This window comes from Salvelinus namaycush, chromosome 1 (assembly GCF_016432855.1).
Source record: "Salvelinus namaycush isolate Seneca chromosome 1, SaNama_1.0, whole genome shotgun sequence".
Lineage (NCBI taxonomy): Eukaryota > Metazoa > Chordata > Actinopteri > Salmoniformes > Salmonidae > Salvelinus > Salvelinus namaycush.
The window spans coordinates 56,002,760-56,015,121 of record NC_052307.1 but is presented as its reverse complement, the minus strand read 5'-3'; positions in this window follow the sequence as shown (position 1 = coordinate 56,015,121).

Sequence of the window (12,362 nt, the reverse complement as noted above, 5' to 3'; positions counted from 1 at the left end):
GCTGGTCAAAAGATGAAAAAAGACCCAAAAAACGCTGTTATTGGATTGACATTTTATAATAACAATAATGTTCTTTTCCATTTCTATAGCGCTATTCATTACGTAAAGAGTCTCAAAAAGGAGAAGCGATTTAGAAGAGAGAAAAAAACGTAGCTTTCATGAGATGAGAGGGGCGGGGAAGTTCGTGGATCGAGTTGTCTTCGGAGGGAGGTTGTCAAAGGAGGGAGAGCAAGCAAAGATGGTCTCTGGACCATCATATATAAGCAAGCTCAGAACATTGGAGGCCGTACAAAGTGTTAACTTATTTTTTTAGAAATGTATGAACTCATCTTTGCTTGGTTTCAGAACAATCTGGACATCAGCTAAGTTTTACAGTGCTACAGCATATCCATCAAGATTGATTTCCCTCCCTTACTATGAGAGAGAGAGAGAGAGGGTGATGGAGGTAGAGAGTGGGGGGAGAGGTGGCCTGTGTGTGTGTGCATGAGAAGCACACCTATAGATTTATCAGCTCTTTCATTCTATTTAAACAAATAAGTCTTGGAGCCTTGGAAGGCAGTGTAGGGACATGCCTAGGATAATAAGCGTCATGGAATCTAATCAGATTTATAAGAGGAATTGATTGTTGTGTGGCAGGAGGAGCAGGAGTGGGGTTGGCAATAAGCTGAAATTTAAGTGTTAATTTTTATGCTAATCCTCTGGCATCTCCGTGTGATGCAATTTGGTTCCCTGCACCGCAGATATGAAATTGTCCTGCTCACAGAGAAAATGTCAGCTTGCCAGACCCTGAAAGCTTGTTATTTATTAGGTATGTTTCTATTAGTATGTGTCATAGTTGTTAGAGAGCCACATGCACACGTATAGACACACATGCGCGTGCGTGCACACGCACACACAGAAATACACACACACAATGGTGCTTCATGCTTGTTCCGCCCAGCTCTCGGCCTTAAAATCGTCTCAGCTCACTGGTTGCAACACTGGGGCATTAATGTATTATCATATATCGGGTGGTCCTTGCCCTCTGGACAAAAGGCTATTTAATACAATTTAATGACATTCCCAAGCAGGAGAAAGGGAGGGAGACAAGGAGGCAGAGCCTAGATGAAAATAGCATCTGTGTTTCTCATGGCTCACCCATGCAAACATTTCAGCTTAAGATGCGTGACTTCTCGCCTTTCTCCGGCAGAAAGGGGGGGAAGAGGGAGAAGCTAATGAGAGGGAGAATTAGAGAGGAATGAGAAGTCTAAATATGAATATCCATAAAGACAGTGTGCTCTAATCCAGGCCTTAATGCTGCATACAGTAACATGTCACAGACGGCATTGCTCTCCAAAGGCCATTAAGTGATCCATTTCCACAGTCACACGGTGATGTCATCCACACGAGACAGCAGAGGGACGGTGACAGCCAGGCGCTGTGTTTGGGTTTCATCTAGCTCTGACAGCTTCCTGTCAAGACGCCGCTCTCCTTTGAAACACCTATTCTCTCCGTCTCTCGCGCTCAAACTGTATCGTACTCCGTCTAGTCCCCATTCATACTGCTGTTCTGTGTGCCAGTCCCTGAATCCAGTTATATTGTATACTGGGCGTAGTAACAGAGTAAAAGGTTTGGATGCAATTCACATATAGGTCAATTAAATGCACCAACATCTGCTCTCTGCTAACCATTTGCATATAGTATTCATATGTTAATGATGTCCCTTGTTTTTGTGTTTGTGTGTGTTTTTTTGCACTTCCTCCCCTCCTCCTCATCTCTTTGTAATAAAAAGAAGAAGATTCACACTTCCCAAAACCGGATACAGCCGTCCTATTTTTACTTCCCCTCTCACCAACGCTTAAAGGAAAGAGTTCCTTGAGCAGACAAGTGCCAGGGTTGTTCTGTTGCCATGCCCCTGATTTCAAAAAGAAGAACCCTTCTACTGTAGTGGGAAGGCCTCCCTTTCCAAAGCAGCTTAATGCCTTATAAATCAATGATGACACAGATGGACCAGCGATAATCTATTTAGAATGCCTCACAGCAAATATTGTCGTACAGATGATTAGAGATTGAGCTATTTTAACTCACCCCCTTAACAAATCTTCCGCTCATTTTAATACTTTGAATTATAGGGGGACTTCACAAATGTGGTTATTTTAAACGAATCTCAAACATGAGAAAAAATGGTCTAATGTGTAAACGGCTGAAGTCTGTCTTCTCTTTGTGGCGTTATGGGTGGGGATAGGGGAACAAAGAATATATGAAGAGCGTGGTGGTCTGTTGCCAAAACCATAATGACAACGCATGTTTCTGTAACCAGAAAAGGGGGGGTCCTTTAATGGAATTGTGTCTGGGGGTGTAAATAGCAAAGCTAGAGGCCTCAGTCTCTTTTATGGTCGATGGCTCCCGATTTAGCGTGAGGAGGAGGAGGAGGAGTGAGAAAATGAAGTGGAGGTTGTCAGATGTGGCAGCTGCTTGGAATCCTGATAAATATAAGCCCTTATTGATCGGATGAAAATGACAGATCCCAGAGTGCCGTGCAGTATTTAGCATCTTGTCTGCCGCGCGTCAGCGATGGCCTTGCCTTGGAGGGATAGATTTTCAGCCCGCTGCAAGGCACGGCTTTTATTTCATCTTTAACCTTTTTCGGCTGCATTTCCTTGACCTCTGCGCATCGCCGCCATTCAGAGAATTTGTTACATTTTACTTGACATCATCTGCCTGCCTCTCTCTCTCTCTCTCTCTCTCTCTCTCTCTCTCTCTCTCTCTCTCTCTCTCTCTCTCTCTCTCTCTCTCTCTCTCTCTCTCTCTCTCTTTCTCTGACAGGACAGGACAGAGACACATCCCTCTAGGTCGGTTGTCATTGCTGTGTGCTGTAGTGACTCAGTGGCAGTGACTGCCTGGGTCTCCTCAAACCTGACAGACAGGCTCCAGACCAGTATGCAGTTAGTGTGTTAAGGTATGCCCCCCCCCCCCCCCCCCACCCACCTTCTGTCACACACTGATCAGTGATCGGTCCCCCTGTCCCACTGGCACAGCTCTATCACACTCACATCGCTCTCTCTCTCTCTCTACGTTGCCATAGGCTTCTGCTAATGCTTGTAACTTGTTACAGTCTGGATTGTGATAATCTACCATAATCATCAGCCACATGCCACCTAAAAACACACATGAATGCCATTCAGTTCCCACACTGAAACATGTCTGTTCCAAATCTTCCCCTCCCCTTGTGCCACCTCTCCAATGTCACTACACTTCTACTTCGTGCCTACCCTCCCTATGTCTTTTTCATTTATAAGAGCTAGCTAGCAATTATAACATGAGAAATATGGGACGAATCATGAACAATTTATGTTTTGGCATTAGTGTAATTGAATTCTACTCGTATATCACAGGGAGAAGTTTCAGGCTTGAGTTAAATGAGAGGTACGAATCCATGAAAATAAGGCTCCCTTCCTTGTCTTTTGAACAGCGCTCCTTTACTCTTTTAGATGGATGATAAATCCCCGGTGAGGGAGCCGGCAACAGCTGTTGGCAGACAGGCTAGATATGAGAATAGCAGCATAGGATGAGCGAGCATTAAAAATTAATACGCTATTTAGCCTAGGTGTATTTTAGGTATTTGACATTTTCATGTCCGGGACAGACTCAATTTATTCATAGTACAGAAAATAAAAAAAAATCGAGAAGGGGTGGGGGGGGGGAAGAGCCGTAAGTGAAGGCCATTCTGTTTTTATGGTCACTCCTTCCCTACAGTAGTGATCCGTGTGAAGGCTTAAAGCACACTGTCTGTGTCTATGGAGGAGACTAAAGCTCGTTATGACTGGAGTAATAATTAGCACACTGCACAATTATTTGCCTCTTAAGCCCCCAATATCTTTCTTTTTTTGAGATTCCTTTTCTCCCCCCCCCCCCCCTTTCACTCTCTCTTAACACTGACTGGGAAAGCTACACACAAACACAAAATAAGCAGGGATATTGGGTAGTGTTCTTTAAAAAAGCTGCTAGGGTAGCTAGCTAGGCCCAGGCCCCAGACAGTGAAAGTGAAAAATCCCAGACCTCATAGTGATGAATTACTAATGCTCCTTCAGAACGTCTCCGTATCCCTCGCAATCTAATCGCGCGGAAATCCAAGACGTGTCCTGTAAGGAAGGATCCGACCATAAGGAGACACCTCGCTCAACCTCCCTCCCGCCACCTCTGTTCCTCTCCCTCTTCCTTCCACTGTCTGACTCTCACCCCCTTTTTCCTTTCCCGTCCTCTCTCGCTCCGCCTGCGTCCCTCGCTTTTCATTTCTCGCACGCTATTCTACGCGCGTCCTTTGAGTCTCTCTCTCCGTGTGTTTCTCTTATTGTCTCTTCTTTACCCGACTTCCCCCTCTTTCTTTCATTTCCTCACGCTTCCAATCGTCATGTATACACTGTTATTACCCTGGGGAATATTTAGCAGTAACATGTTCAACACCACATACCGCCCTCTCGTCTTAACTCCGAACACAAACCTGGAAGGCACAAACCGGAGAAGTATGTGTAAGTATACTGATCAACGATAAACAGAAAGCTTTTATTTAGCAGTTTAAACCTATTGCTGGAGCGCTCAATCTCAAGCCTGGGATCATTTTCGGAGACATCTCTCCAACTACAGAGAAAATGGGAATCAAAGCCATTCACTGTTTAAAGGAGATGGAGGCACTTTGAAAGCATAAGTCTCAACAGCGTCCTTCATTTTCACATTTCATTGATTTCACATTGCTGGAGTTCAGTGCTACTAGTGCTTGAGACAAAGGGCCCGCGTTACCTGCAGCTTTGTAGACATACACTCATAGAAAATGCTAAACATTCGAAAGCTGTCAGTCGAAAATATCCTCAATCCCTCAGTCTCTCAGAAAAAAAGACACAAAAAAAAGACACAAAAACATGTCCAATGTTAAATGCCCAGGATTGAGTGATGGTTTTTAGCCTAGCAGTGTGTTTTTGTGAAAGGGAACGTGGAGTTCTTACTGGAGTACGACAGTGCAGAGAGTTGCCCTCCCTGGGTCTATAGGGGTTTACCAGGGAGCTGTTTCCCTGTGGCGCGAGGGTTTAAGTGTCAGAGCCAATGTGCCTTTGAGGCCGTATCCTAGCAGATTAGCGTCTCTCCTTATCATTCCAATCAAGCCCCGCTCCCTTTGAAAACATATTGTACATATCTACCCCTCCCTCCTAGCCCCCTGCCGTCGTCCATGACAACAATCTGTAGGCATGATGGTCTGTCTCAGAGGAGCAGTGGGAGCCCTTGACAGATAGCAGGTCTGGCGCTGGAGTCAAAAGCAGGCACGTCCGTCCTCCTCCCTACCCGGCGCAGGCGACAGAGGGGACCGAAGGGGGCTGGGCGGGGGGGGGGGAGCCCAACACTCAAGCCCTTCATCATCCTCCTATGATAGCAGGGGTAATTGATATATGGGCACAGCCGTCTCTTCCCCTTCGCGTGTTAAGGTCGACTTATCTACATTTCACCCCTGATTTCTCCACTCCCATTATATTTCCTAGATATTGACTGACTGGTGAGGGTGGTGTGTGAAAAGAACCCAGAGAAAAAGAAAAGAAAAGTGCTTTTATTCCGGCGCCTAACCCTGCCTGTTATCAAAGTAACTTTGAGCTTATTAGCGACAAAGGGCCTTCCCCCCCTTCCTGCTTTGTGCGGCCGTGTACGCCAGCGCTTCCTGAATTAAACTGCTGGCTTCCTGTTCTTTTATATGCATGGCCACATCTGGGGAGCTTGCTCACAGCCCTGCTGCCTAATAACAATCACCTTCCCTTTCAGTCCCCCCTGATTGTTTCTAATTCACTCTGACAGATAGTGGCTGACAAGCCGCCCGCGCCTCCCTCCCTCCGTGACCCCGGATCACTCACCGCACTTATAAGGCCTGTCATTTTTAATATTTGATTTCAGTTTTAAGTTATGTGTTTTACCCAGATGATGAAATCAGTGTTTAACTGAACACAAAATGGATCTCCCTCTCTCTTTTCATCTTCAATCTCTCCCTTGCTTGCCCTCTTTGCCTTTTCTATCTCTCTCTCTCCTCTCCTCTGTTTTACGGAGATGAGGGGAAGATATTAGGGATAATATAGGCACACAGACACAGACAGACACGCAAAGACACAAAGCTCACAGCCACGCGGACACACTGCTCTGCATTGCATTTTACATTGTGATCTGCCAGTGGGTATTATACATTATCTCTGTATCTAGAAGTCCAGCAACAGGACTTGATGCGTGGCCATTGACAAATATCCGATTTTGTATATGTCCTCAGGCCTGCAAGTTACCTAGTTCCGACATTCTTTGCATTCCATTGATTGCCAATAAAGGTGTTCAGACATGGGTAAAACGCATATCAGGCAGACTAATCACTAAATGAATTTATAGATTCATCGACAAGTAGACGGATGACATTTTGCAGGGCAATCCATGCAGTCCCTCAATAAATAAATAAACGCATTTTAGAGTTAAATGAAAATAAGCAATTACTTAGTTAGCCAGTTCAATAGTTTGCTTCCCACATACTTCACAGAGATATACATGTATATGTATAGAGGGAGACAGAAGGACAAGAATGTGAAGAAGACCAGAGAAAGAGAGAGATCCTACATAGCCCACCGTCTCAAATAGACACATCCACCGTCCGATGGACACGTTGACTGTGTATTCACCTCACAACAACAAGGCAACATCCCCCCCGAAACTCATCCAACTCATAAACACTCTGCAACCCTATCACCCTAACGTACCCAGACACCATCTCAAATACACACCCACTTCATACCGCCAAGGCATTGTATCATTCCGGGACACGACGGTGCCTTGGGCATGCCCGATTCCATTTTTTCTCTCCCGATGACAAAAACAGAACTAATTGGAGTACCACTGCATGTTTTCACTAAAGGCACAATTTAATCACATTTGAGCTGGGAATGAGCATTTTGGGAATGTCATATGTTCATTCAGCAAATGGAGCGAACGAAAAGCAATATTTGTTTTGCTTTGATTAGCAAAACCGGCAGGGTAATTTGTTAAGAAAGGGACAGAAAATCTCTGTTTAACCCACCTCCCCCCAAAACAGACTCTCAACCCCCCCCCCCCCCCCCCCCCCCCCCTTCCTTAAGCCATTTATGCATTTATCTTAAATGTTAATGAACTTTTGCCCCCAGCATTTTTGACTTTGGACCGCTGTCTCCAGTCTCCAGTCCCTAATCTCTGTCCTTTTGTGGCATTGTTGATAAATACTTTACGAATAACTTTTTTCACAATGTAAAGAGTATTGTTTTCTCCAAGGTTGTATTAATAAACATGAATGAATGTATTTGTCTTCACCAAAGCATGATTAATGCACATTAGCCTGTGTATTGCTCACTCTAGCCCGCGCCCCTACTCCCCCAAAAAATGACCCATCAACATTAAATATTTATGGCATAATATTAATGGTTTTGTAAAGAAAATAACAAGTTATTAATCCTCTGATTAACAACTGATTAACCTTTTTATTAAACACGTGATCCGTGCATCGTCGATTCAGGATATGTCGCCTGAGTGTGCTGCAGAATAATTATTTTTGTGTCTTTTCTAATTGCAAAAATTGCATGGTTGAACTGTTGTTTTTTACACATGCACACACACTTACACATGCACACACACTTACACTTGCTCACACAACGTGAGATATGCGGTCCAAGTACACATATACAAAAAATTGGCAAAATTCTATTGCATGAAGCGAAAGCGTCTAAATATAGCAGCAGATCTTTAAAACAATGGGGTTTAATTCACATATCCGTTTATTCCACAGTTATTGGCATGCTGTGGGAAAGTACAGAAAAAACACTGTGCTGAAGGACAAACGCTTTCTTTCTCTCTTTTTTTGTGTTTGCTCATCTCCATGCCATTGTGGGTATTTTTAGTCCCCCGTCTCAGTCCGCTAAAACACAATTATGTTATGTTTTGAGACACGTTCCAAGAGTGACTTCACTGTGCAGGCTAGGAAAAGAAAGACCGATCTTTGGTGCCATGATCTACCAGGTGCTTATGCAAGTAGGGCTTTTTCACTGGACATTCACTGCAAGAATTGGTGAGGTTTAGGGATTGGCTTGTCAAGTTGTAAAAATATATATAAATAAATACATTACCATAGCAGTCCAAAGAGAAGTACTAAGAACTACCAACTCTAGACGGTTTCTCCTAGGAAATTTACAGTGGTTTTCCAAGTTGTTTTCTGCAGTGTGCATATTACGTAGTTAGGTAAATAATGATAGAATAGACATTATTATTAACGTTTATTCATTTCACTCATGATAAAAACGAATTCTATAGTCTTTGTGTGAAGGCTTTGGCTTAGTGCTCAGGCCTCAGGCCTCAGGCACAACTCAGGGACGCTCCTCGGTCCTGGGTCCTGGGTCATCTCACAACTTCTTTTCATTTAATTCATATCTTTGTTTAAGCATGTTTTTTTCTTCTTCTTCATACACCCCTGCCTTTCATTCTGGCCCTTTTCTTTAGTGGGCAGGATCCATCAAAGGCCAATGTGTTGTGAAAGGCAACAACAATACGCCTCTTTGTGGAAAGATGTGTGAGGGGATAAGTGTGTTGGGGACACTTGTTGTTTTTTTACGGCATGGTCTTATGATGGATCAGTGCTTGTTCGGCAGGGTGTCTTTGTTCGTTTCCTTTTTCCTCCAATAGCAATGGAAGATTTCACCTTCAGCGACTTTCCCTTAACCCCCATCTCACTTTGGACTTGCTCTCTTTCTACTCTCCTTCTATCTCTCTCTTTAATTTGCTCGTCTCTAGTCTCTCTCTTTTTCTCTCTCGCGCACACACTAGTCTCTATCTATGTCTTTCTGTCTTTCTCTCTCTCTTTCTCTCTGTCTCTCTCTCCACCACACAAACTGGCCGCCCTGGGAGTCAGTCACACACCCTTCTGAAAACAATTATCTTTGAACTTGCTTTTAGTGCTGTTTGTCCTAATTGCAGATAATTTTCTCTGTCAGATTTCTACTTTTATTGCAGTTTTGCCCTGGATGTTGATCCTATTGAGGTTCAACCTTATTTTACTCGCTGGGACACCCCTAAGACCTGGATTCATCACATATCCCCCAAGGACTTCTCTCTCTTTCTCTCTCTTCAAATTCATTTTTTTTTTCTCATCATTTCTTCTTTTTTTTAAGATATCATTTTTTTGTAGTATTATCCAAATGAATTAGTGGGATCCCAAAATACACAGAAGGACGTACGTTTTGTCCCAATTTCTGTGTTATCGTTCACATTTTGGGCCAGGATTTTTTTTGTTGCTGAGGTATATCTCTGTGACACGTTGGACTGAGTAACTTCAGTGCCACTTGGGATTCAGTATGCATTTATAGATCGGTGGTACAGAGGTGGACTTCGTAGTAATTAAAGACGAGTAAAGGTGGTTAAGTCCGTCCTCTGCGTCGTTCCAACCATTAACAATCTCCCCCGTTCTGTTAACTATTTATGAGAGGGTCTCAACTGAAAACACACACGCACGCACGCACGTACGTACGCACGCACACACACACACACACACACACACACACACACACACACACACACACACACACACACACACACACACACACACACACACACACACACACACACACACACACACACACACACTGTACATCCATGCACCTAAGCTTCTTAAGGATCCTTGTCACCATGCAGACACCACACAACATGCGCTGCGGTTGCAGAGAGAGGTTTAGATACGGTGCAGGGCTTTTTGAATTAGAATTGGATTGTGTAGCAGATATGTTCATGGGCCAGGTCAATGACAGTCTATGGGATTAGTGTCATAAAGTGGTTCCAGCCACAATGAGTGTGAGTTAACACCGACGAAGGCGTGGAGAAGTCCTCTGCCCCAGATTTACAATGAACCTGCCCTACCTGAGGGAAAGACTGCGACGTGCAATGCTGTATTCTGACTGTGCCAAATGCTGGTGCGTGATGCAACCGCTCACAATTTGTTCAGGAGGAATCATGTCATCATACAGACAGCACTATAGCACATTTACTGTACTTAACTTACGCAGTCAGTGACACTCCTCTATTGTCCTGACTGTCTAATCACACAGGATGTCTGGGTTTGTTTGGCCTTTGTTTTTTTTATTTGAGTGAACCTTTATTTAACTAGGCAAGTCAGTTAAGAACAAATTCTTATTTACAATGGCGGCCTACACCGTCCAAACCCGGATGACGCAGGGCCAATTGTGCACCGTCCTATTGGACTCCCAATCACGGCCGGTTGTGATACAGCCTGAGTTGGATCCAGGGTGCCTGTAGTGACGCCTCTAGCCCTGACGTGCAGTGCCTCAGACCGCTGCACCACTTGGGAGCTTATATTATAGCGTTTCTCCTCCAATGAGAATACAGCAATTAAATGATGTCCGCTTTGCATTATTTGATACAGGATATGGATCCTAAAGATATACTTGTTGCTATTTTTTGCTGACAATTAGAATTATCTTGAAAAACAAATGATTTACGCCCATGCACTCTCACTCGCCTGTTCAGTACCATCCAGTTGTGTACAGTTTGATTTCTTAACAAAAGGCAGAGGATAAAGTCTTTACGTTCGTTCAGTGAGTGAGCGATGGCAGTTTCTTTTTTGAAGTACCTCCTCGACGCGACACACACTGGAGAGATGTTCATTTATTCCGGGCACAGTGTGAGATAGAGAGGCAACGCTCTCCTCGCGTCCCTCTCCAGTGGCTCGCCTGCCCGGACGCCTGGCCCACGGTGGCCTGAACTTCCACACCGATTGATGGCTCCGTGCGGACCCCCCAGCTCCTCCAAACTCCCATAATGCTCAGGGAGCGCATCTTTATACACACACACACACGCCTAATTGAATTACATCCCCTTCAGCTCTGGGGTCCTCTACTGAAGGAAAGAGATGGTCCGTTTCACTGAGACCGAGCTACGGAGTCGAAATTCTCACAATGCCTATCATCCACATTAGATGTGTCACCAAGACAAATAGAGACATAATGCAGGCAGGCAAAGAGGTCCGTCACAGTGACGGACCTCTGGCAGTGGTTTGCGACTGTTTCAGACAGTTTCTTCTAGCACCGCCACTGTGCTCCTCATCACAGAGAACGGTGACAGCCAGTGAAGGTTGCTTTGTTTGTGTAGTCGTCTACTCTCTTTAATGAGCCATTTATTGTGTGTTTTGTATTCGTCGTGTTTGTTCGTTTTTTTCCGCTGGTTGAGTTTCGGGAAAGAGAGGCCTTGTCTTCCTGGACTCCTTTAGAAAGTAGTCAAACCGCCCTGAGAGTGACTGGGGCTGCGTGTTTGGAGCACGTCAAGTTTCGACCTTCCGTCGCTCTTAACCGTTTCCCAAATCAAAGCATCAGAGCTGCAGTCAAACTCTCCTCCTCCTCCTCTTCGTCTCGCCGTGTGCCTGAAGCGCCGCGGCTCTCTCCGCAGCAGAGGAAAGGCAGGGCGTCGGGTAGGAGTGGGACGGGGGGAATGTAGCAGACTGTGACACGTACCTGTCAGCAGGTACTCCAAATAATTGGTAAATTACTACCGCGGGATAGAAGAGGCTCTCTTTTCTTTCTGTTTGATGAATATTTGAAGTCGCCAGGCAGTCGTAGAACAACGCCGCGTGTTTGGCTCGGAGAGTCGGGCTATCACGCACATCGAGGAAGAGGAGCAGCTAACGCGCAGAGAACAGAAGGGATCCTACTGTACTACTTAGTGTAGACAGAACAGAGAGCACGGGAGCACGGCGTGGAGACTGTCCTCGTAATCTAAACGGGTCTGAGCTAACAAGCAGCATAAGCGTATACATTGAGACAATGCTTTACTAAGTGACATATGCTCTCTGTTACACACGCTGGCTGACACTGACACACCCGCACACTGACATACTCACTCTCACACACTTGGAAGCCTAAACCCTTTTCCATGTTGAATGGATGCCACAGAAGGTTCACTTGCTCCTTGGACAAATGTGTTTTAACTTTTGGGGAAGCTTCACTCCCTGCCAATTCGGTGGGAGCAATTGGGCTCTGTTTTGTCTGTTAATGAAACGTATTCGTCTTCATGTTGCTCTTTCGTTGGCCTCAAACTCACTTGACACTGTAGTCAATTAAACCCCTGAGGGCCGCTCTGTGCATTAAAAGATATATAACGCTTTGACCTTTCAGCTCGCTCGTAGTGGGCACACCCATAGAACACTTTGCGATGAGCCGTATGAAAGAAGAAAAAAAACCCTGCAGAGGACGTTCAAAGGGCCGTGCCACGACACTAGTATGAGGTGGTGAAACAGTTGCCCCGAGCACGGAGCAGTCCCCAAGGGAATGTGTCCTATGTAAAGTAGA